This window comes from Pristiophorus japonicus, unplaced genomic scaffold, assembly GCF_044704955.1.
Source record: "Pristiophorus japonicus isolate sPriJap1 unplaced genomic scaffold, sPriJap1.hap1 HAP1_SCAFFOLD_113, whole genome shotgun sequence".
In the NCBI taxonomy this organism is placed as follows: Eukaryota; Metazoa; Chordata; class Chondrichthyes; family Pristiophoridae; genus Pristiophorus; species Pristiophorus japonicus.
In genome coordinates, this window is record NW_027250788.1 from 175,729 (window position 1) to 200,292 (window position 24,564).

The 24,564-nt window shown below is 43.7% G+C and overlaps 4 non-coding genes across 4 annotated transcripts; all 4 read left to right on the top strand.

The window, feature by feature from the left end:
- Positions 1–7,013: 7,013 nt before the first annotated feature.
- trnas-cga (transfer RNA serine (anticodon CGA)) lies at positions 7,014–7,096 on the top strand. Its single transcript has one exon. It is a non-coding gene; the product is annotated as a tRNA-Ser (tRNA).
- A 14,068-nt stretch (positions 7,097–21,164) lies between these two features.
- Positions 21,165–21,252, top strand: trnar-ucg (transfer RNA arginine (anticodon UCG)). The gene is given in 2 exon segments: positions 21,165–21,200; positions 21,217–21,252. It is a non-coding gene; the product is annotated as a tRNA-Arg (tRNA).
- A 245-nt stretch (positions 21,253–21,497) lies between these two features.
- On the top strand, positions 21,498–21,579 carry trnan-guu (transfer RNA asparagine (anticodon GUU)). The gene has a single exon. It is a non-coding gene; the product is annotated as a tRNA-Asn (tRNA).
- A 2,651-nt stretch (positions 21,580–24,230) lies between these two features.
- On the top strand, positions 24,231–24,318 carry trnar-ucg (transfer RNA arginine (anticodon UCG)). The gene is given in 2 exon segments: positions 24,231–24,266; positions 24,283–24,318. It is a non-coding gene; the product is annotated as a tRNA-Arg (tRNA).
- Positions 24,319–24,564: the final 246 nt, after the last annotated feature.

The window sequence follows — 24,564 nt, forward strand, 5'->3', positions numbered from 1 at the left end:
TGTGCAGTTTTGGTTTCGTTACACAAGAAAGGATATCCTTGCCATAGAGCGAATGCAGCGAAGGTTCACCAGATGGATTATTGGGATGGCAGGACTGTCGTTTGAGCAGAGATTGGGTGGATTCGGCCTGTATCCTGTAGTGTTTAGAGGAATGAGAGAGGATCTCATTGAAACGTATACCATTCTGAAATGGTTGAATAGACTGGATGCGGGGAAGATGATTCACCTGATTGGGAAGGTTATAACAAGGGGTCACAGTCTCAGGATACGGGGTAGGAAATTTTGGAAGGAGAAGGTGAGATTTGTTTTTCATTCAGAGAGTGGTGCAGCTCTGGAATTCCCTTCCACAGAAGGCTGCGAATGCCGAGTCACTGAATATATTTAAGAGGGAGATAGATTTCTAGACAAAAAAGACATCAAGTGATATGGCGGGAAAGCGTGAATAAGGTGTTGAGATAGAGGATAAGGAATGATCATATTAAATGGCGGTGCAGACTCGTAGGGCAACGACTGCTCCCGATTTCTATGTTTCTATGTTCTAGGATCTAAATGGACTTATACTCTTCTTGTAGAGCAAGCTCAAGGAACTGATCGGCTTCTGCCTCTCCTGAGGCTCAAATTTGAGGCGTTAATGGCCTCCTCCTTTCCCTGTGCAACAGTGCAGTGCGGCTGAATGGCCTCCAGCTAATTCTGTGTAACAGGAAAGTGTGCCTCCTCGTCATCTATGCAGCAGGTACGAGCGGCCGAAGGCGTTCTACTATTCTTGTATAAAAAGCCCAAGGATTTGAATTACTTCCTCTTGTCCTTTGCAACTGGCTCCAGGGGCTAATGGAATCCTGCTGTCATCCTGTAACAGGTTCGATGGCTTACTCTTGTTCCTGTGCAATAGACTCAGGTTCTAAGAGAACTCAATGGAAAAGTGAGTAGAATTGGAGCCACTTGTGTAGCAGGAATTGCAGGGAACGCAGTTTCCCTTCTCTGAAGTATTGATTTGCAGCAAAATGCACTGCGCTGCCGAAGAAACAGCAGATCATGACCTAAATTCCGACTAAAATCCGACCTATCCAGACTAATGCCACTTTCAAGCTCTTGGTCCACAGCCTTTTAGGTTACTGGAATTGAAGTGCACATTCAAGGACTTTTAAAAGTGCTGAGGACTTCTGCCTCTAAATCACTTTCAGGAGTGAGTTCCAGACTCTCACCACCCCTGGGTGAAAACAGTGTACCTCAAATTTCGAAACACCTCCTACCAATTACTTTAAATCTATGACGCCTGGTTGTTGGCCATTCTGCTAAGGAAATAGATCTTTTCTATGCACTCGACAAAGACCACACATGATTTTATTCACTTCAATAAGGACCCCCTTAGCATCCTCTGTTACAAAGAAAACAAACCCAGCCGATGCAATATTTACTCAGAGCTAAATTCACCATCCGCCTAAATCTAACCTGTATGCTCACGTGTGCTGTCTGATCATTCGTGTAATGCGGTGACCAGAGAAGCATGGAATAATCTAGCGGTGGCCCAACTAGAGTTTTACACATTTGAATCATAACTTCCCCGATCTTATATTCTATGGCTCATCTAATGAAGGCAAGTATTCCGTGTTGCTTCTCAACATAGAAACATCGAAAATAGATTCAGCAGTACGCCATTCGACACTTCGAGCCTGCACCACCAGTCAATAAGATCATGGCTGATCATTCCCTCAGTACCGCTTTCCTGTTTCCTCCATAACTCTTGATCCTTTTAGCCAGAAGGGCCACAATAACTCCCTGTTGAATATATCCAATGACCTGGCATCAACAACTCTTTGCGACAGGGATTTCCACAGGTTAACAACTCTCTGAGTGAAGAAGTTTCTCCTCATCTTCGTTCTAAATTGCCTACCCCTTATCCTAAGACTGTGATCCCCTTTACTGGACTTTCCCAACATTTTGAACATTCTTCCCGCATCTAACCTGTCCAGTCCCGTCGGAATCTTACATGTTTCTACGAGATCCCCTCTCATCTTTCTAAACTCCAGTGTATAAAGGCCCAGTTGATCCAGTCTCTTTTCATATGTCAGTCTAGCCATCCCTGGAATCAGTCTGGTGAACCTTCGCTGCACTCCCTCAATAGCTAGAACTTCCTTCCGCAGATTAGGAGACCAAAACTGAACACAATATTCCAAGTGAGGTCTCACCAATGCCCTTGACAACTGCAGTAAGATGACCCTGCTCCTATACTCAAATCCCCGAGCTATGAAGGCCAACATACCATTTGCCTTCTTCACAGCCTGCTGTACCTGCATGCCAACTTTCAATGACTGATGAACCATGACACCCAGGTCTCGTTACACCTCACATTTTCCTAATCTGCCGCCATGCAGATAATATTCTGCCTGCGTTATTTTGCCATCAAAGTGGATAACCGCACATTTATCAACATTATACTGCATCTGCCATGTATTTGCCCACTCACCCAACCTTTCCAAGTCAACCTGCAGCCACTTAGCGTCCTCCTCACGGCTCACACCGCCAGCTAATTTAGTTTCATCTGCAAACCTGGAGATATTACACTCAATTCCTTCATCTGAATCATTAATGTATTCTGTGAAGAGCTGGGGTCCCAGCACTGAGCCCTGAGGCACTCCAATAGTCACTGCCGGCCATTCTGAAAAGGACCCGTATATCCCGACTCGCTGCTTCCTGTCTGCCAACCAGTTCTCGACACTTCGGTTCAGTCTTCACAAAGGAAGATACCGATCACCTTCCGAATGTACTTGGGAAAAGTGGGTCTAGTGAGAATGAGGAACTGAACGATATCCTTATTAGGTGGGAAATTGTGTTAGGGAAGTTGATGGAATTAAAGGACGATAAATCCCCGGGTCCTGATAGTCTGCATGTCAGAGTACTTACCGAAGTGGCCCGAGAAATAGTGGATGCATTGGTGATCATTTTCCACAATCTATCGACTCTGGATCAGTTCCTATGGACTGGAGGGTAGCTAATATAACGCCACTTTTTAAAAATGGAGGGAGAAATAAAGCGGGTAATTGTCGACCGGTTAGCCTGACATCCGTAATGGGGAAAATGTTGGAATCAATCATTAAGGCGCCCATTTGGAAAGCAGTGACAGGATCGGAACGAGTCAGAATCGATTTCTAAAAAAGAAATCGTGCTTGACGAATCTTCTGGAATTTTTTGAGGAAGTAACTAGTGGATGCACAAGGAGAACTAATGGATGTGGTGTTCTTGGGCTTTCAAAAGGCTTTTGACGAGGTCCCGTACAAGAGATTGTTATACAAAATCAAAGCGCATGGTATTGGTGGTAATGTACTGACGTGAATAGAGATCTGGTTGGCAGACAGGAAGCAGAGAGTCGGGATAAACGGGTCCTTTTCAGAATGGCAGGCAGTAATTAGTGGAGTGCCGCAGGGCTCAGTGCTGGGAACCCAGCTCTTTACAATACACATTAACGATTGGGATAAAGGGATAGAGTGTAATATCTCCAAGTTTGTGAATGACACTAAACTAAGTGGAGGTGTGAGCTGTGCGGAGGACGCTAAGAGGTTGCAGGGTGACGTGAACAGATTAGGTGAGTGGGCAAATACATGGCAGATGCAGTATAATGTGGATAAATGTGAGGTTATCCATTTTGGAGGCAAAAACACGAAGGCAGAATATTATCTGAATGTTGGCAGACTAGAAAAAGGGGAGGTGCAGCGAGACCTGGGTGTCATGGTTCATCAGTCATTGAGAGTGGTTACGCAGGTACAGCAGGTGGTAAAGAAGGCAAATGGTATGTTGGCCTTCGTAGCTAGGGGATTTGAATATAGGAGCAGGGAAGTCTTACTGCAGTTGTACAGGGCCTTAATGAGGCCTCACCTGGAATATTGTGTTCAGTTTTGGTCTCCTAGTCTGAGGAAGGACGTTCTTGATATTGAGATAGTGCAGCGAAGGTTCACCAGACTGATTCCAGGGATGGCTGGGCTGTCATATGAGGAGAGATTGGATCAATTGGGCCTTTATTCACTGGTGTTTAGAAGGATGAGAGGGGATCTCATAGAAACATATACGTTTCTGAGGGGACTGGACAGGTTAGATGCGGGAAGAATGTTCTCGATATTGGGGAAGTCCAGAACCAGGGGAGATAGTCTTCGGATAAGGGGCAGGCCATTTACGGCTGATAGGAGGAGAAACTTCTTCACTCAGAGAGTTGTTGACCTGTGGAATTCCCTGCCGTAGAGAGTTGTTGATGCCAGTTCATTGGATATATTAAAGAGGGAGTTAGATATGGCCCTTACGGTTAAGGGGATCAAGGGGTATGGAGAGACAGCACGACAGCGGTACTGAAGGAATGGTCAGCCATGATCTGATTGAATGCCGGTGTAGGCTCGAATGGCCGAATGGCCTACTCCTGCACCTATTTTCTTTGTTTCTATGTTTCTATCCACGTAAGTAGATTACCCCCAATACCATGTGCTTTAATTTTGCACACAAATCTCTTGTGTGGGACCTTATCTAAAGCCTTTTGAAAGTCCAAATACACCACATCCATTGGTTCTCCCTTGTCCACTCTGCAAGTTACATATTCAGAAAATTCTGGAAGATTCGTCAAGCTTTATTTTCCCTTCATAAATCCATGCAGAATTGGACTGACCCTGTCACTGCTTTCCAAATGCGCTGCGATTTCATCTTTAATAATTGATTCCAACATTTTCCACACGACTGATGTCAGGCTAACCGATCTATAATTACCAATTTTCTCTCTCCCTCCTTTTTAAAAAGTGGTGTTACATTACCTACCCTCCAGTCCATGGGAACTGATCCAGAGTCGATAGACTGTTGGAAAATGATCACGAATGCATCCACTATTTCTCGGGACACTTCCTTTAGTACTCTGGAATGCAGACTATCAGGCCCCGGGGATTTATCGGCCTTCAATCACATCAATTTCCCCAACACAATTTCCCACCTTATCAGCATATCCTTCAGTTCCTCCTTCCCACTCGACCCTCGGACCCCTAGTACATCAAGAAGGTTATTTTTGTCTTCTGTCGTGATTTGTTCAATTAGTCTGCCTTTCCTTTGTTCCCCATTATAAATTCACCTGAATCCGACTGCAAGGGACCTACGTTTGTCTTCACTCATCTTTTTCTCTTCACATACATATAGAAGCTCTGGCAGTCATTTTTTATGCTTCGGGCACGCTTCGTCTCGTACTCTTTTCTACCACTCTAAACGAAACCCTTAGTCCTCCTTGGCTGAATTCTAAATTTCTCCCAGTCCTCAGGTTTCCTGATTTTTCTGGCCAATTTATATAACTCTTCTTTGGATTAATACTATCCTTAATTTCCCTTGTTAGCCACGGTTGAGCCATCTTCCCCGTTGTATTTTGACTCCAGACAGGGATGTACAATTGTTGAAGTTCATCCATGTGGTCTTTAAATGTTTGCCATTGCCTATCCACCGTCAACCTTTTAAGTATCATTTGCGAGTCTATTCTTGCCACTTCACGCCTCACACCATGAAATTACCTTTCCTAAAGTTCAGGTCCCTAGTTTCTGAATTAACTGTGTCACTCTCCATCTTCTAAAGAATTCTACCATGTTATGGTCACTCTTCACCAAGGGGCCTCGCACAACAAGATTGCCAATTAGTCCCTTCTCATTACACATCACCTAGTCTACGATGGCCAGCTCTCTCGGTGGTTCCTCGACATATTGGTCAGGAAAACCATCCCTAATATACTCCAGAAATCGTCCTCCACCGCATTGCTACCAGTTACGTTAGCCCAATCAATTTATAGATTCATGTCGCCCATGGTAACTGCTATACCTTTATTGCACACATCCCTTATTTCTTCTTTGATGCTGTCCCCAACCTCACTACTACTGTTTGGAGGTCTGCACACAATTTCCACTAGCGTTTTCTGCCATTTGTTATACTGCAGCTCCCCCCATACCGCTTCCAAACCATCCAAGCTAATGTCCCTCCTTATCATTGCATTAATTTCCTCTTTAACCAGCAATGCCACCCCGCCTCCTTTTCCTTTCTGTCTATCCTTCACAAGCATCTTATCTACCTGCTCTGCTACCGTCAAGGATTCTTTGCACATGCACTCCAAGGTCATTTGCACCTCTACACTTATCAGTGGCCGAACATTTAATGTTTATTCGCTTTCCCTATAAGCACTCCCCAAATGCTTATCTAACACTTCTCCGGGTTGTATTCCATTAAACCCCTGACCAGTTCTTTGATATCTTCCTGCAATCTACAGCTTTCTTCCTCATTATCAAGCATACCAGGTTGACCAATCTTTTAGTCACCTGCGCTAATTTGTATTTAGTGGCTCGGTGTCAAAATTGTATCGCTTAAAACTCTTGTGAAACGCCTTGGACGTTTCGCTAATTTCAAGGTGCTAATTATGTATAAGTTGTTGTTGTTCAACATGTGTGTTACTTAACGTTATATAGAGATTGCATCACAGAAAGAGACAATTGCACCTAACTGGTGTTGGTAGAGTTAATGCTGCACACTACCCTATTCACTTGATCCTATCAGCATATTGTTCTATTGCTTTCTCAGTCAAGTGCTGAGGTAATCCCTTTAAAATGAATCTGTGCTATTCGCCTCAACTACTGCTCGTGTAGCATCTTCCACATTCTAACCACTCTTTGCTAAATAAGTTGCTCTTGAATTGTCTACTGAGTTTATCAGTGACCTCCCGTTCTGAACTCCTGCACAATGGCAAACATTTTCTCCACATCAACTCGATCAAATACCTTCATAATGTGAAAATTTATCTCACTTGTTTATCGAGAAAGAAGCTCTCCAGACTTTTCAGTTTTTCGCGAAAGGTAAATTATTTCAGTTCTGACCGAAATTTTTCCTTCTTTGCTGTAAGATTCTGTGATTCTACGATTTAATTTTCACATCGTCTGGGAGATACATTAGGGCAAGCATGCAGGCGTTCTCTCTGATAAATTGCAACAACGATTCGACTATTAAAGCAACTCTTCTGTGTAGCTGCGATGGCCGAGTGGTTAAGGCGTTGGACTCGAAATTCAATGGGGATTTCCCTGCGCAGGTTCGAGCCCTGCTCGCAGCGATTCTGCCAATGCTCTTTTTTTATCGACTCACGGGGATCTCATTGGAATCTGATCACAATTCCCTCCACTGCCCTTCATTGCACTGATTGACGCGAAGCTGTTGTTCGAACTTGAAACATTAATAGTTTATCGGTATTAATTGTTGGTTTGTTGGACACTGCCTCCAAAAATCAGTGAGCAATATACACAGAATGAAAAAGTGCCTTTTAATAAAGATCAGTGCATTGTTTGGGAGGAACTCACCTTTAGTTAATGAGTGCGAACGTGGTTTGGTTTTATAAAGATGAACAAGTTTTGCCAAAATGACCACGGCAGCGTTTGACGTTGCAATTTTATGATAACATCAGTGTTTCCATCAAAGTAGATGCCTTATCCATTAAGCGACGTGGCCCCTGCAGTTTGCAGCAGACTAATGGACAGCAACATTCTAATGCGTCAAAGTGTAATAGAAAGGCAAGCATGAAATCTCGGTGCCGCAATGCAAGGAGTATTCGGAACCCAGGAGAGGGCTCTGAGCTAGTTCGAGTGGGTGAGAGCTCAGATCACAGGACCCCAAGATAAAATGCAAAAAGCAGGAGGCAACAGAGTAGACAAGCACTGGGGTAAGTGTAAACGACAAGGTGATAGGGAGGGACAATATGTATGAATATGAAGGGGCTGCAGGAGGGGTCAAAACTAAAAATCATGGTTTAAAAACTAGTACTAAAACACTCTACCTAACCGCAAGCAGCATTCGAAATAAAGTAAATGAGTTGACGGCACAAATCATCATAAATGGTTATGATTTGGTGGCCATTACAGAAACGTGGTTGCAGGGTGGCCAAGACTGGGAATTAAACATACAGGGGTATCTGACAATTCGGAAAGATAGACAAGAAGGGAAAGGAGGTGGGGTAGCTCTGTTAATAAAGGATGATATCAGGGCAGTTGTGAGAGACGATATTGGCTCTAATGAACAAAATGTTGAATCATTGTGGGTGGAGATTAGAGATAGTAAGGGGAGAAAGTCACTGGTGGGCGTAGTTTATAGGCCCGCAAATAATAGCTTCATGGTGGGGCGGGCAATAACCAAGGGAATAATGGAGGCATGTGAAAAATGGACGGCAGTAATCATGGGGGATTTTAACCTACATATCGATTGGTCAAATCAAATCGCACTGGGTAGCCTTGAGGAGGAATTCATAGAATGCATACGGGATTGTTTCTTAGAACAGTATGCTACAGAACATGCAAGGGAGCAAGCTATCTTAGATCTGGTCCCGTGTAATGAGACAGGAATAATAAACGATCTCTCAGTAAAAGATCCTCTCAGAATGAGTGATCACAGTATGGTTGAATTTGTAATACAGATTGAGGGTGAGGAAGTAGGGTCTCAAACGAGCGTACTATGCTTAACCAAAGGTGACTATAGTGGGATGATGGCAGAGTTGGCTAAAGTAGACTGGAAACACAGACTAAACGGTGACACAATTGAAGAACAGTGGAGGACTTTTATGGAGCTCTTTCATAGTGCTCAACAAAAATATATTCCAGTGAAAAAGAAAGGCGGTAACAGAAGGGATAACCAGCCATGGATAATCAAGGAAATAAAGGAGAGTATCAAAATAAAAACCAATGCGTATAAGGTGGCCAATGTTAGTGGGAAACTAGCAGATTGGGAACATTTTAAACGACAGCAAAGAATGACGAAGAAAGCAATAAAGAAAGGAAAGATTGATTACAAAGGTAAACTTGCACAAAACATAAAAATAGTTAGTAAAATCTTTTACGGATATATAAAACGGAAAAGAGTGACTAAAGTAAATGTTGGTCCCTTAGAAGATGAGAAGGGGGAATTAATAATGGGAAATGTGGAAATGGCTGAGACCTCAAACAATTATTTTGCTTCGCTCTTCACAGTGGAACATACAAAAACCATGCCAAAAATTGCTGGTCACGGGAATATGGGAAGGAAGGACCTTAAGATAATCACTATCACTAGGGGGGTGGTGCTGGACAGGCTAATAGGACTCAAGATAGACAAGTCCCCTGGTCCTGATGAAATGCATCCCAGGGTATTAAAAGAGATGGCAGACGTTCGAGCAAATGCATTCGTTATAATCTACCAAAATTCTCTGGAATCTGGGGAGGTACCAGCGAATTAAAAAGCAGCAAATGTAACGCCTCTGTTTAAAAAAGGGGGCAGACAAAAGGCAGGTAACAATAGGCCGGTTAGTTTAACATCTGTAGTGGGGAGAATGCTTGAAGCTATCATTAAGGAAGAAATAGCGCGACATCTAGATAGGAATAGTACAATCAAGCAGACGCAACATGGATTCAGGAAGGGGAAAGCATGTTTAAATAATTTACTGGAATTCTTTGAGTATATAACGAGCATGGTGGTTAGAGGTGTACCGATGGAGGTGGTGTATTTAGATTTCCAAAAGGCTTTCGATAAGGTGCCACACAAAAGGTTACTGCAGAAGATAAAGGTACGTGGAGTCATAGGAAATGGATTAGCATGGTTAGAGATTTGGCTGGCTAACAAAAAGCAGAGAGTCTGGAAAAATGGGTCATTTTCGGGTTGGAAATCTGTAGTTAGTGGTGTGCCACAGGGATCGGTGCTGGGACCACAACTGTTTAAAATATATATAGATGACCTGGAAGAGGGGACAGAGTGTCGTGGAACAAAATTTGCAGATGACACAAAGATTAGTGGGAAAGCGGATTGTGTAGAGGACACAGAGAGGCTGTAAAGAGATTTAGATAGGTTAAGCGAATGGGCTAAGGTTTGGCAGATGGAATACAATGTCGGAAAATGTGAGGTCATTCACCTTGGGGAAAAAAAACTTAAAAATGAAGGTTATTTGAATGGGGAGAAATTACAACATGCAGAGGGACCTGGGGGTCCTTGTGCATGAATCCCAAAATGTTAGTTTGCAGGTGCAGCAAGTAATCAGGAAGGCGAATGGAATGTTGGCATTCATTGCGAGAGGCATGGAGTATAAAACAGGGAGGTCCTGCTGCAACTGTACAGGGTATTGTTGAAACATAGAAACACTTAAAATTCTGACGGGGTTAGACAGGTTAGATGCAGGAAGAATGTTCCCAATGTTGGGGAAGTCCAGAACCAGAGGTCACAGTCTAAGGATAAGGGGTAAGCCATTTCGGACCGAGATGCGGAAGAACTTCTTCACCCAGAGAGTGGTGAACCTGTGGAATTCTCTACCACAGAAAGTTGTTGAGGCCAATTCACTAAACATATTCAAAAAGGAGTTAGATGAGGTCCTTACTACTAGGGGGATCAAGGGGTATGGCGAGAAAGCAGGAATGGGGTACTGAAGTTGAATGTTCAGCCATGAACTCATTGAATGGCGGTGCAGGCTAGAAGGGCCGAATGGCCTACTCCTGCACCTATTTTCTATGTTTACTCGTTGGAGTTCAGAAGGATGAGGGGTGATCTGAAAGCAACGTTTAAAATAATGAAAGGGATAGACAAGATAGAGGCAGAGAGTTTGTTTCCACTGGTTGGGTGACGAGAACAAGGGTGCACAGCCTCAAAATACGGGGGAGCCAATTTTAAACCGAGTTGAGAAGGAATTTCCTCTCCCAGAGAGTTGTGAATCTGTGGAATTCTCTGCCCAAGGAAGCAGTTGAGGCTAGCTCATTGAATGAATTCAAATCACAGATAGATTCATTTTTAACCAATAAAGGAATTAAGGGTTACGGGGAGCGGGCGGGTCAGAAGAGCTGAGTCCACTGCCAGATCAGCCATGATCTTGTTGAGTGGCGGATCAGGCTCGAGGGGCTAGATGGCCTACTCCTGTTCCTAATTCTTATGTTCTTATAATGAGGGATTACGCAGTGGAATTGTATTTAGATCAGGTCCATACTTTGCACTACAAACCAATCAGCGGCAGTGAGCCTTTCACTGATTGAAATACGAGAAGTCACAAATCCCCGGAGGATATGGAATTGTTCATTTTATGCTGGAAACATTCGGCAGGGCCACCAGCTCTCGGCAGAACTAATGTTTTGCAGCATTGCTTCAAAGTATTACAGGTTTGGTGTGAGTTTCGTCCCTGAATGTTTAAGGTGCTCTAAAATACTTGCAGCCCAACCGCACCACCAAAAATAAAATAAATGGCCCGTAATGGGTTCGAACTCGCCAATTTGACGTTAGTAACACCAAGCGCTAACCGAGTGAGGCAACTGGTCTTCATGCTATGTACTTTCTTATGGCACTTTTACATTAAAATGATAGCATTCCTATAGCGACTTTCACCTCAGCACTTCCCAAAGCAGTTCAGAGCAAATTAATTACTTTTAAAATGTTATCACTTTGTAGTGTAGGAAAAGCAAAAACGTACAGCCTGGAAGGAGGCCATTTCAGCCAATAGTGCCCGAGGAGGCCGATCAAGAGCTTTCCTGCCTAATTCCCACTTCCCAGCTCTAAGTGCGTCCTATGGGTTAAAGCAATTTAAGTGGCATCCAAGTATTTTTAAAATGTGTGAGGATTTCTGCCGCATTGAGGCTTTGAGTTCGCGACTACCATGACGCCCTGGGTAAAGACATTTATCCTCACAGCTCGTCTAACTCTCCCCCTAAATCATCATCATAGACAGTCCCTCGGAATCGAGGAAGACTTGCTTCCACTCTTCGCATTTGTTCTTAGATGGCTGTACAGTTCAATACGGGAACCACAGTCTCTGCCACAGGTCAGACAGACTGTCGTTGAGGGAAAGGATTGGCAGGGAGCCTGGTTTGCCGCAGCTCCTTCCGCTGCCTGCACCTGATTTCTCCATGCTCTCGGCGACGATACTCGATGAGCTCAGCACACAACCCCATGCACTTCCTTCACTTCTATGGCCAAGGACTCCCAGGTCACAGTGGGGATGTCACACTTTATCAGGGAGGCTTTGAGATTCTCTTTGTTACGTTTCCTCTGTCCGCCTTTGGCTCACTTGCCGTGGACGAGTTCCGAGAAGAGCGCTTGCTCTGGCAGTCTCGTGTGTGGCATTTGGCCTGCCCAGCGGAGCTGCCCAAGTGTGGTAAGTGGTGCAATGCTGGGGATGATGTCCTGGACCAGGACGCGAATGTTTGCACATCTGTCCTGCCAGGGGATTTGCAGGATCTTGAGGAGACATCGCTGGTGGCATTTCTCCAGCAACATGAGGTGTTTTCTGTACATAGTCCACGTCCGTGAGCCTTACAGGAGGGCGTGTATTACTACAGCCTTGTAGACCACGAGCTTGGTGAACGTTTTGAGGGACTCATCTTCAAACACTCTTTTCCTCAGGCGGCCGAAGGCTGCACTGGCACACTGGAGGCGGTGTTGGATCTCGTCATCAATGCCTGCTCTTGTTGATAGGAGGCGCCCGAGATAGGGGAATTGGTCCATCCCGAAATTAGTTTAAATCGATTCCCCCTGGTTGTTGACCACTCTGCAAAGGGAAACAGGACCTTCCTTCCAACTCTATCTAGGGCCCTCATAAAGTTATGCACCTCAATATAGTCACCCCTCAGCCTCCTCTGGTCCAAAGAAAACAGACTCAGCATTTCCAATCTTTCCTCATCAACAAAATTCTCCAGTCCAGGCAACTTTTTTTCTAAATCTCCTCAGTACCCATTCCAGCGCAATCACATCTTTTTTTTTTAAATGTGGTGACCAGTACTGCATACAATACTCCAGCAGCGGCAAAACCAACCAATGTCCCTGCTGTCACCAGCAGAGTTACGGACCGAGAGCTGGTAAGTGGGATTAGGTTGGATAACCTTTTGTTGGCTGACGCAGATACGATGATAAGTACTGCAGGGAATCCAATACGACCAAGTTGATCTCTTGGACTAATTTTGATCGCGTAGATGGAGAGGAATTTTAACACATTTTTTTCCCACAATTGGCCTGTTTTTTTTTCTGCTTTTTTGCTTCTCCCATGCGTTCGCATGGCTCGGGTTGTGGTGGTGTGTATAATTTTTCGGTGCAAGGGGTGTAGAAGTTGTGTGGGGCGGGCTTATTGGGTTGGGCGATCTTTATCTTTCCGCCATTGTCATACTTCACAGGTTCATATAGAGCCTTCAGGGTTGTTGATCAAAGGGCCTTGTGGCTCTTCGTCGGCTGGCATGTATACTATGGGCCGAAGTGGCCACCTTCAGCGCTGTGGATTTCTAGATTTCTATGTACTTTCACAGCCCCAGACTATTCCTTCACAGAGCAAGACAGCTGCAACACATATTCAGACGGCTCTTTCACAGTCCCAAATTCTACCTTCACAGATTCACAATCTTCCGACACAGTCCCACAATCTACCTTCACAGATCCAGACTTTTCCTGCACCGACACAGACAGCGGCTAAACAGACCCAGGCAGCTCCCGCACAGAGGAGTACTGATCCTACACCGAGTCAGACATTACTGCACAGATCCATCCACTCATGTGCAGACAGGCAAATCGCATACACAGCATCAAAATGCTTGTGTACAGACTCAGACAGTTCCTTTCAGAGACCCCGCATCACCTACACAGGAGCAAACATGTCCTCATCAGCCGCAGACAACAGCAACACATTTCCAGAGAGCTTCGACAGAGACACTGACATTTCCTTCGCGAAAGTAGGCAGCTCCTGTGCAGAACCAGGCAGGTGCTACACTGAAGCAGGGATTAACAGCACAGGCACAAACTTTAATACACAGACCCATACAACTACTTTCAGAGACATAGGGATCTCCGAGACAGATTATTTCCCTCCTACATAGACATAGACAGCTCAACCTGGCCAAGGCATCACCAACACAGATCCAAGAGCTCCTACACAAATATAAGCAGTTCTTACACTGGCGCAGACTGTTCCGAGAAAGGACCAGACTGCTCGTTCACCGAGAACCACACAGCTCGCTTCGGAGATGCAGACACCTCATTTAAAGATCAAGACAGCACCGGTACTGAATCAAAAAGCTCAATGCAGAACCACACTGACCGAGGGAGATCAACCACAGACAGACACACTCCAACACAGACGCAGACTCTCTGGCACAAACAGAAACAACTCTTGCACAGACCCAGTCAGCTCCAAACCTGACACATGGAGCTGCAACACAAACCCCGACGCTCCTGCACAAACCCGGACAACACTTAAACAGACACAGTCAGCTCATAAGCTGACACAGGCAACTGCAACACAGACCCAGACAACACTTAAAGAGACCCAGAAACTATTACACAGAAACAGAAAGCTCTTACAGTGACCCAGACACGCCTACCTATACTCAGAGAGCTTATCATTGAATCCAATGCATAATCCTGCAGATAACTGAATTAAATAGGCTTACAGCGGACAGCATAGCGTATACTGCCATTCTGGCTATTCTGACCATGATAGCGTTTATGTTCCACTCGAATATTCTGGAGTCTTTCTTGATTTAAATCTATCAGCATAGGCATCTATTCTTTTCTACCTCATATGCTTGTATAGCCTCTCCTTAAATGTATCTATACTAGTCGCTTGAACCACTCTTACGCTTTTCAGTTCCACATTCTCATTACTCTTTCCAGAAAGAAGTTGCTTCTGAATTCTCTATTTGATTTCTGGATTTCTAGATGACTATCTTTTAATGGAGGACTCCTGTTATGCTCTTCCCCACATGTGAAAACATTCTCTCTGTAAACACTCTATTAAAATCTTTCATAATGTTATATAAATCTATTAGGTCACCCCTATAGATCAATCTTCAAGAGAAAAGAGACCCAGCTTGTTTATTATTTCCACTTATGAATAACCTCCCATATCTGGTAGCATCCGCTTAATTCTTCTCTGCACCCTCCTAAGTGCCTCTATATCATCTTTATAATAGGATGACCAGAACTGCATGTAGTACTCTTATTGTGGTCTAACCGTGGTTCAATACAGGTTTAGCATAACCTTCCTATTTTGCAATTCTATACCACTAGAAATAACCTCCACTGCTTAGTTACCTTTATCTTTCCTTGCTAAACTCTGTCACAATTTTTGTGATTTGTGTAATTGTACTCAGAGATCCTATTGTTCCTCTACCTCACCTAGAGTCGTTTGCGCCAAGTAATAAGTGACCTCAATATTCTTCCCACCAAAATGTAATACCTCACATGTATGTGTGTGGAACTTAATTGAAAATTATATGCCCATTCTGCTTGTTTATTAATGTTTTCCTTAATTTGTTGCAGTCCTCCTCAGTGTAAATTTCCGCCAATTTGGTATCATTGCCAAATTTGGAAATTCTGTTTTTAGTTCCAAATTCTAAATCGTTAATATAAATTGTGAACAATAGTGGTTCCGGCATTGATCCTTTTGGAACACCACTACCCATCTTCTGCCAATATGAATATCTGCCTTTTTATCTCCAATCTTGATTTCAGTGTTGAAGATAGCTCGCTATGCATTCTGCTGCTTATACCCTGACGTTGCTTAGCAGCCTATTATTGGGTTTCATAGCGAGGGTCTTTTGAAAACTAGATGCATTACACTTATTGCATGATCAATGTCTACCCTCTCTATAACCTCTTCAAAAATTATGAGTTTGGTCCACAGGACTTTCCCTGTTGAAATCCATGCTGATTATTCATTTTTATACTTTTGGTTTCTAGATGTTCTTCTATTTTCTCCATTAGTAAGGGTTCCATTATTTTCCCTATATAATTGACAATCATACCCCTTGACCAACGAGCTGATTAGCTGAGAGAAGCAGGGAGTACATAATTTAATTCCCGCCGAAAGCGATTCATCCATTCCCGCTTTCTATTGTGCAATACAGCGACATCAAGTTGTTGCACTGTCAGTCTCGGATCAGGCTTTATCTGTTTACAAGGGTTGCGCTCTCAGTGCTGCTTCATTCAGTGTGTGTTTAAAAAAATGCGACCTGCTAGCTGCCTTGGCTGGGTGGTTAAATCATTGGATTAGGAATGTAATCGAATTGCTTCTGAGTAAGTTCGAGCCCTGTTCACAATGAATCAGTAGCTGTAGGCATTGGCACGTAATCCGCTCTGTTTGGAGGTCATTTGAGGTGCAAGTGTTCTGAATTATTTTGCAGCAAATTTTAGGCCACCTGTTCCGTCACGCTCTGCCAATCATCCACTCGTGCAAGTCCAGAGGATTGGGACATTTTTACAATCCAGCAAAGAACGACTAAAAATATGATTAAAAGAGGGTAGATTATGAATGTTAACTTGAACGAAATATAAAAACAGATAGTAAGAGTTTCTACAGGTGTGTAAAAAGGAAAAGTGTGGCTAAAGTAAATGTTCGTCTCCTGGAGGATGAGACTGGGGAATTAATAATCGAGAACATGGAAATGGCAGAGACTTTGAACACATATTTTGTTTCAGTTCTCACGGTAGAAGTCAGTAAAGACATCCAAATAGTGGATAATCCAAGGGCTATATGGAGGGAGGAACTTAATACTATCATTATCACTAATGAAGTAGTATGAGGTAAAATAATGGGACTAAAGGCAGACAAGTCCCCTGGACCTGATGGCTTATATCCTATGGATGCATTGGTTGTATCAACAGGATATAAGCCATCAGGTCCAGGGGTCCTATGGAGGATTGCTTCCACACCCAAAGTGAATTCTTTGATGGCTGAGCAGTCCGACACGAAAGCTAAAGACCCTTTTTACAGGTGGGACAGACTTTCGTCAGGGGAAGGGGTCGGTAGGGCTGGTTTGCCGCACGCTCCTTCTGCTGCGTGCGCCTGGGCTCTTCATGCTCCTTGCATCGAGCCTCAAAGAGCTCAAAGCCCTCCCTGATGGATTTTCTCCACCTCGGGCGATCTGCGGCCAGGGTCTCACAGCTGTCAGTGGTGATGTCGCACTTTACCGGCGAGGCTTTGAGGGTGTCCTTATAACGTTTACGCTGTCATCCTTTGGCTGGTTTACCATGAAGAAGCTCCGCATAAAGCATTGCTCAGTGAGTCTCACATCTGGCGTGCGTACTATGTGGCCTGCCCAGCGAAGCTGCTCGAGTGTGGTTAGTGCTTCAATACTGGGATGTTATCTTGGTCGATGACACTGATGTTGATGCGCCTGTCCTCCCAGGAGATTTGCAGGATCTTGCGGAGACATCGTTGGAGATATATCTCCAGCGACCTGAGGTGCCTTCTGCACATCGTCCATGCCTCAGACCCATACGGGAGGGCGGGTATTATTACAGCCCTGTAGACCATGAGTTTGGTGGTAGATTTGAGGGCCTGGTCTTCAAACAGTCTTTTTCGCAGGCGGCCGAAGGCTGCACTGGATCACTGGTGGCGATGCTGAATCTCCACATCAATGTCTGCCATTGTTGATAAGAGGCACCCCCTCATTTCCAAAGGAAATTCTTCCAGTCACACAGCCTTCGTTCAATCAAAAAATATCGAGATTATGAATCAATTATTTATTTATTTAAAACAAATCAAATTCAATTTTTTTTTATTAAAAATTAAATGTATTTATTTTCTTAAGTTGTTTAATATATATATATTTGTAAATTGGTTGTCAGTCTGGGCTGGTTTTACGTCCCTCCCTCCTTCCTGCCTGTTTATCACCTGTGACTTCATTAACCGTCTCTGTCCCGCGTGGTCCTGAGCTCCACAGCGCAATTGCCTTCAGGGATGATAGAAATCTCACTTCATTCTTTTAAAAGGGAACTGCGGTCAGTCAAGGGTCATTCTGCATCTGGGTAAAAGGGATGTCCTTGCAGTCCCCGATCATTCTGTATCTGTTTAAAAGGGCTGGTTGTCAGTTCCGGTTCATTATCTTTCTCTTTAAAACGGATTTACTCATAAACCCGGGTCATCCTGTATAGTTTGAGAAGGAGTATGATTTCAGCTGCAATGACCGAATTGTTAAACTGTTGTTTTCCAATTTACATTGGGGTTGCCTGCGCCTGTGCGCACCCAGATCGCAGGACATCAGTTCATTTACTCGAAATATGCTCATCTTTTCCTAAATCCACTCCTTGATTTTGCTCGCAATATACACAACAACACATTGTATGCTGATGGCAGAGGCCGTGTAGCCTAATGGATAAGGCGTCTGACTTCGATTACAAACGCAAATTTATCAGAAGTTTGCAGGTTCGAGTCCTGTCCCGGTCAACTTAGCTCGCTACGTGAAATTTTGTATTCTTTGTTCTGATTCTGCCGAGAAACCAACCATCTCTTCCAGTCACTCACCTGAAGCAATGGAAGGCTGTTTGCTTAAAGAATCTCATGGCAAGTTTTCATCATTGTCGATCTGCATGCACGGGCATAGTAAGCTCTGAAGAGGACTTTCTTGCACGTTATTTCTGATTGGATACAAAAAGCAGGAGATTGAATGGCTGACGATGTGTTAAAACAGAGGCCGAGGTGGTCGAGAGGTTAAGGCGATGGACTGTTAATCTATTGTGCTCTGAACGCATGGGGTCGAATCCCATTCTCGTCGTCGTTGGCTCAAAACTTGACTAAGTTTTGACATTCATATTTAACGTCATCGCCAAATTCCCCTTTTACTTAGAGCGATGCTGTACTTTTCTCATGTCATGTCTCAAATTAATAATATATTCGACAAAAGGAGAACAGTTGCAGGCCAATGACGAGGGGGACTAATTAGATAGGTATCTGAGAGACATCACATGCACGATGGGCCATAATATCTTTTCTCACCACCGTCAGAATCTGAGAGCTGCGCTTTTCACTGTCGGCGGCTCGTTGGTCCACGGTTATGATTCTCGCTTCGGAATGATCACATTTGAAATGCGGGTGTTCACGGGCCAAATCCCGGACGAGCCCCGTCATGTTTTACTCAAATTTGCGCTTCTAACAGCCGCTCGACATGTAAGAAAACACACATATTTCACGTTAAAACGTGTGATTTTACCCCGATGATCCATGAGCTTCCAAATCCCAGAGAAATGTGAAACCGGCCAAACTGAGTAAAGTTAAAATATCTCAGAGGTACTCGGCTCTGTGACTGATTGGGTAACCTAAACCCTTGTTAGGTTCCGGCCAACATTTGATCAGTACATCTTCCTGTCTGAACGCATAAGTTCACCTCAATTTGGATAAGCATACATTCAGCGTCAATCTCCACCTCTGCCCTGAATATGAGTGCGTCCTGTTTCTCTCGAGCTGAAAAGATGAGAGACGCTGCCTTTTGAATTCGTCCCTTGGCTGCCGAATTTAAAGCGGACAGGAAATCAATCCGGGCTGGCAAAGCTGCCTGGTCTGATTAAAAGGCGGTGACACCCTATATTGTAGGCATGTTCTCGTCTTCTGACCTCAACATTATGTTCAACGTAACGGCTGATAAGCACCGCTCCCATTGTCTGGTAATGGTTCTGCTGTTCCCACTAACACCTCCTCTGGACCATCCTTTGTTACGTTATTGCCCGATTACCACCCACTTTGCCTTTCTCCATTGTGCCATTTATTATTTAATCACTCCCGCGTTCCACTGTATCAAAGACGTTCCCATTTGACCGTTCTCGCTGCGTATTTTTTCCAGGCGCTATTTTTGTTGAAAACATCTGTAATCTTTAACTTTTTCCTAAAATATCGGAATGATTATCCGACTTTACGTGAAAACGGATTCTTCCTCCACAATATCTGCACGACCTGCCGAGTTTTACATATTTATCTGTTTTTATTCATTCCATTTCCGTGTCTCTTTTAAGGGTATGTGCTGTCTGTCCTGGATCATTCTCTGTCTGTTTAAAATGGTGTGCTATCAGACCCTCATCAGTCTGTGTCTGTTAAAAAGGGATGTGCTGTCTGTCCCGGATTTCCAATTTCAAATTTAAAAACCCGCCTTTGGAGGTTAAGGAATTTTAGTTTGTTTGTCTGTTTCTGTAAGCTAGAGTGTGTGCAAACGTGCTGTGCGATCTTACTGTCATGTGAGAAAAATGCATTACATGCAACTTGAAACCGAACTGATTTGATTGAACACTCCTTCGTGGACTCTCTGACGGTAGAAGAATCTGCTGTGGGACTTTGCTATTCCACATCTGAAAGAAGGGAAAATACACAAGGTAGAAATCTAGCGATTTTAGGCAGGGCTTGCATGTGGGCTGTGTGACACGATGACATCCTCCATCCTTATTTTCAAATTCAAATCAAATTATCCAAGACAAGACATGACTGACTTTGTTTATACATGTATATATATATGTGTGTATTTATATATAATCCCAAATTTTTAACTTCCAAAATAAATATTCTGTTTCTGTTCTGCCTGCGCTGGGCTCTATTACATTTGACCTCTTTCACAGCACAAGCAGCTGCTGTCAGATCCAGCAGAAAGACATTCGCGACTTTAAAAGATCGCCCTTGCAGCCCACATCTTCCCCCATGGCTTGTCTTCCACCATGGGCTTACTGTGTTTGGGTATTTATTGACTGCACCCCTCATTTCCAATGGAATTATTCTCGTCACACAGCCTTCGTTCAATCAAAAAATACATAGATTATGAATCAATTATTTATTTAGTTTAAAGCAACTCAAATTCAATTATTTTTAAATACAATTTAAATGCATTTATTTTCTTAAACTATTATATATTTATATATTTCAGACTGGGCTGGTTTAACGTCCCTTTCTCTTTCCTGCCTGTTTATCACCTGTGGCTTCAATAACATTCTCTGCCCCGCGTGGTCCTGAGCCACACTGCACAATTGCCTTCAGGAATGATCGAAATCTCACTTTATTCTTTTAAAAGGGAACTGCTGTCAGTCAAGGGTTATTCTGCATCTGGGTAAAAGGGATGTCCTTGCAGTCCCGGATCATTCTGTGTCTGATTAAATGGGCTGGTTGTCAGTTCCGGTTCATAATCTTTCCCTTTAAAACGGATTTTCTCATAAACCCGGGTCATCCTGTATTGTTTGAGGAGGAGTATGATTTCAGCTGCAATGACCGAAATGTTAAACTGTGTGTCCCAATTTACATTGGGCTTGCCTGCGCCGGTGCGCACCCAGATCGAAGTGCATCTGTTCATTCACTCGAAATATGCTCATCTTTTCATAAATCCACTCCTTGATATTGCAGTTGCACCGAATTTGCTCGCAATATACAGAACAACACAAGAGCTGGTGCTGGTTGAGGCTGTGTGGCCTAATGGTAAGGCGTCTGATTTCGATTACAACCGAAAATTTATCAGAAGTTTGCAGGTTCGAGTCCTGCCCCGGTCAACTTAGCTCGCTGCGTGAACTTTTATATTCTTTGTTGTGATTCTGCCGAGAAACCAACCATCTCTTCCAGTCACTCACCTGAAGTAATGGCAGGCTGTTTGCTTAAAGAATCTCATGGCAAGTTTTCATCATTGTCGATCTGCATGCACGGGCACAGCAAGCTCTGAAATGGACTTTCTTGCACATTATTTCTGATTGGATACAAAAAGCAGGAGATTGAATGGCTGACGATGTGTTAAAACAGAGACGAGGTGGCCGAGAGGTTAAGGCGATGGACTGTTAATCCATTGTGCTCTGCACGCCAGGGCTCGAATCCCATTCTCGTCGTCGTTGGATTACAGCTTGACCACGTTTTGACATTCACATTTAACCTCATCGCCAAAATCCCCTTTTCCTTACAGGGATGCTGTACTTTCCTCATGTCATGTCTCAAATTAATAATATATTCGTCAAAAGGAGAACAGTTGCAGAACAATGGCGAGGGGCACTAATTAGATAGGTATCTGAGAGACAGCACATGCACGATGGGCCATAATATCATTTCTCACCACCGTCAGAATCTGAGAGCTGCGCTTTTCACTGTCGGCGGCTCGTTGGTCCACGGTTATGATTCTCGCTTCGGAATGATCACATTTGAAAGGCGGGTGGTCACGGGCCAAATCCCGGACGAGCCCCGTCATGTTTTACTCAAATTTCCGCTTCTAACAGCCGCTCGACATGTAAGAAAACACACATAATTCACGTTAAAACGTGTGATTTTACGCCGATGTTCCATGAGCTTCCAAATCCCAGAACAATGTGAAACCGGCCAAACTGAGTAAAGTTAAAATATCTCAGAGGTACTCGGCTCTGTGACTCGTTGGGTAACCTAAACCATTGTTAGGTTCCGGCCAACATTTGATCAGTACATCTTCCTGTCTGAACGCATAAGTTCACCTCAATTTGGATAAGCATACATTCAGCGTCAATCTCCACCTCTGCCCTGAATATGAGTGCGTCCTGTTTCTCTCGAGCTGAAAAGATGAGAGACGCTGCCTTTTGAATTCGTCCCTTGGCTGCCGAATTCAAAGCGGACAGAAAATCAATCCGGGCTGGCAAAGCTGCCTGGTCTGATTAAAAGGCGGTGACACCCTATATTGTAGGCATGTTCTCGTCTTCTGACCTCAACATTATGTTCAACGTAACGGCTGATAAGCACCGCTCCCATTGTCTGGTAATGGTTCTGCTGTTCCCACTAACACCTCCTCTGGACCATCCTTTGTTACGTTATTGCCCGATTACCACCCACTTTGCCTTTCTCCATTGTGCCATTTATTATTTAATCACTCCCGCGTTCCACTGTATCAAAGACGTTCCCATTTGACCGTTCTCGCTGCGTATTTTTTCCAGGCGCTATTTTTGTTGAAAACATCTGTAATCTTTAACTTTTTCATAAAATATCGGAATGATTATCCGACTTTACGTGAAAACGGATTCTTCCTCCACAATATCTGCACGACTTGCCGAGTTTTACATATTTATCTGTTTTTATTCATTCTATTTCCGTGTCTCTTTTAAGGGTATGTGCTGTCTGTCCTGGATCATTCTCTGTCTGTTTAAAATGGTGTGCTATCAGACCCTCATCAGTCTGTGTCTGTTAAAAAGGGATGTGCTGTCTGTCCCGGATTTCCAATTTCAAATTTAAAAACCTGCCTTTGGAGGTTAAGGAATTTTAGTTTGTTTGTCTGTTTCTGTAAGCTAGAGTGTGTGCAAACGTGCTGTGCGATCTTACTGTCATGTGAGAAAAATGCATTACATGCAACTTGAAACCGAACTGATTTGATTGAACACTCCTTCGTGGACTCTCTGACGGTAGAAGAATCTGCTGTGGGACTTTGCTATTCCACATCTGAAAGAAGGGAAAATACACAAGTTAGAAATCTAGCGATTTTAGGCAGGGCTTGCGTGTGGGCTGTGTGACATGATGACATCCTCCATCCTTATTTTCAAATTCAAATCAAATTATCCAAGACAAGACATGACTGACTTTGTTTATACATGTATATATATATGTGTGTATTTATATATAATCCCAAATTTTTAACTTCCAAAATAAATATGCTGTTTCTGTTCAGCCTGCGCTGGGCTCTATTACATTTGACCTCTTTCACAGCACAAGCAGCTGCTGTCAGATCCAGCAGAAAGACACACGCGACTTTAAAAGATCGCCCTTGCAGCCCACATCTTCCCCCATGGCTTGTCTTCCACCATGGGCTTACTGTGTTTGGGTATTTATTGACTGCACCCCTCATTTCCAATGGAATTATTCTCGTCACACAGCCTTCGTTCAATCAAAAAATACATAGATTATGAATCAATTATTTATTTATTTAAAACAACTGAAATTCAATTTTTTTTAAATACAATTTAAATGCATTTATTTTCTTAAAATATTAAATATTTATATATTTCAGACTGGGCTGGTTTTACGTCCCTCCCTCCTTCCTGCCTGTCTATCACCTGTGGCTTCAATAACATTCGCTGCCCCGCGTGGTCCTGAGCCACACTGCACAATTGCCTTCAGGGATGATCGAAATCTCACTTTATTCTTTTAAAAGGGAACTGCTGTCAGTCAAGGGTTATTCTGCATCTGGGTAAAAGGGATGTCCTTGCAGTCCCGGATCATTCTGTGTCTGATTAAATGGGCTGGTTGTCAGTTCCGGTTCATAATCTTTCCCTTTAAAACGGATTTTCTCATAAACCCGGGTCATCCTGTATTGTTTGAGAAGGAGTATGATTTCAGCTGCAATGACCGAAATGTTAAACTGTGTGTCCCAATTTACATTGGGCTTGCCTGCGCCGGTGCGCACCCAGATCGAAGTGCATCTGTTCATTCACTCGAAATATGCTCATCTTTTCATAAATCCACTCCTTGAAATTGCAGTTGCACCGAATTTGCTCGCAATATACAGAACAACACAAGAGCCGGTGCTGGTTGAGGCTGTGTGGCCTAATGGTAAGGCGTCTGACTTCGATTACAACCGCAAATTTATCAGAAGTTTGCAGGTTCGAGTCCTGCCCTGGTCAACTTAGCTCGCTGCGTGAACTTTTATATTCTTTGTTGTGATTCTGCCGAGAAACCAAGCATCTCTTCCAGTCACTCACCTGAAGTAATGGCAGGCTGTTTGCTTAAAGAATCTCATGGCAAGTTTTCATCATTGTCGATCTGCATGCACGGGCATAGCAAGCTCTGAAATGGACTTTCTTGCACATTATTTCTGATTGGATACAAAAAGCAGGAGATTGAATGACTGACGATGTGTTAAAAGAGAG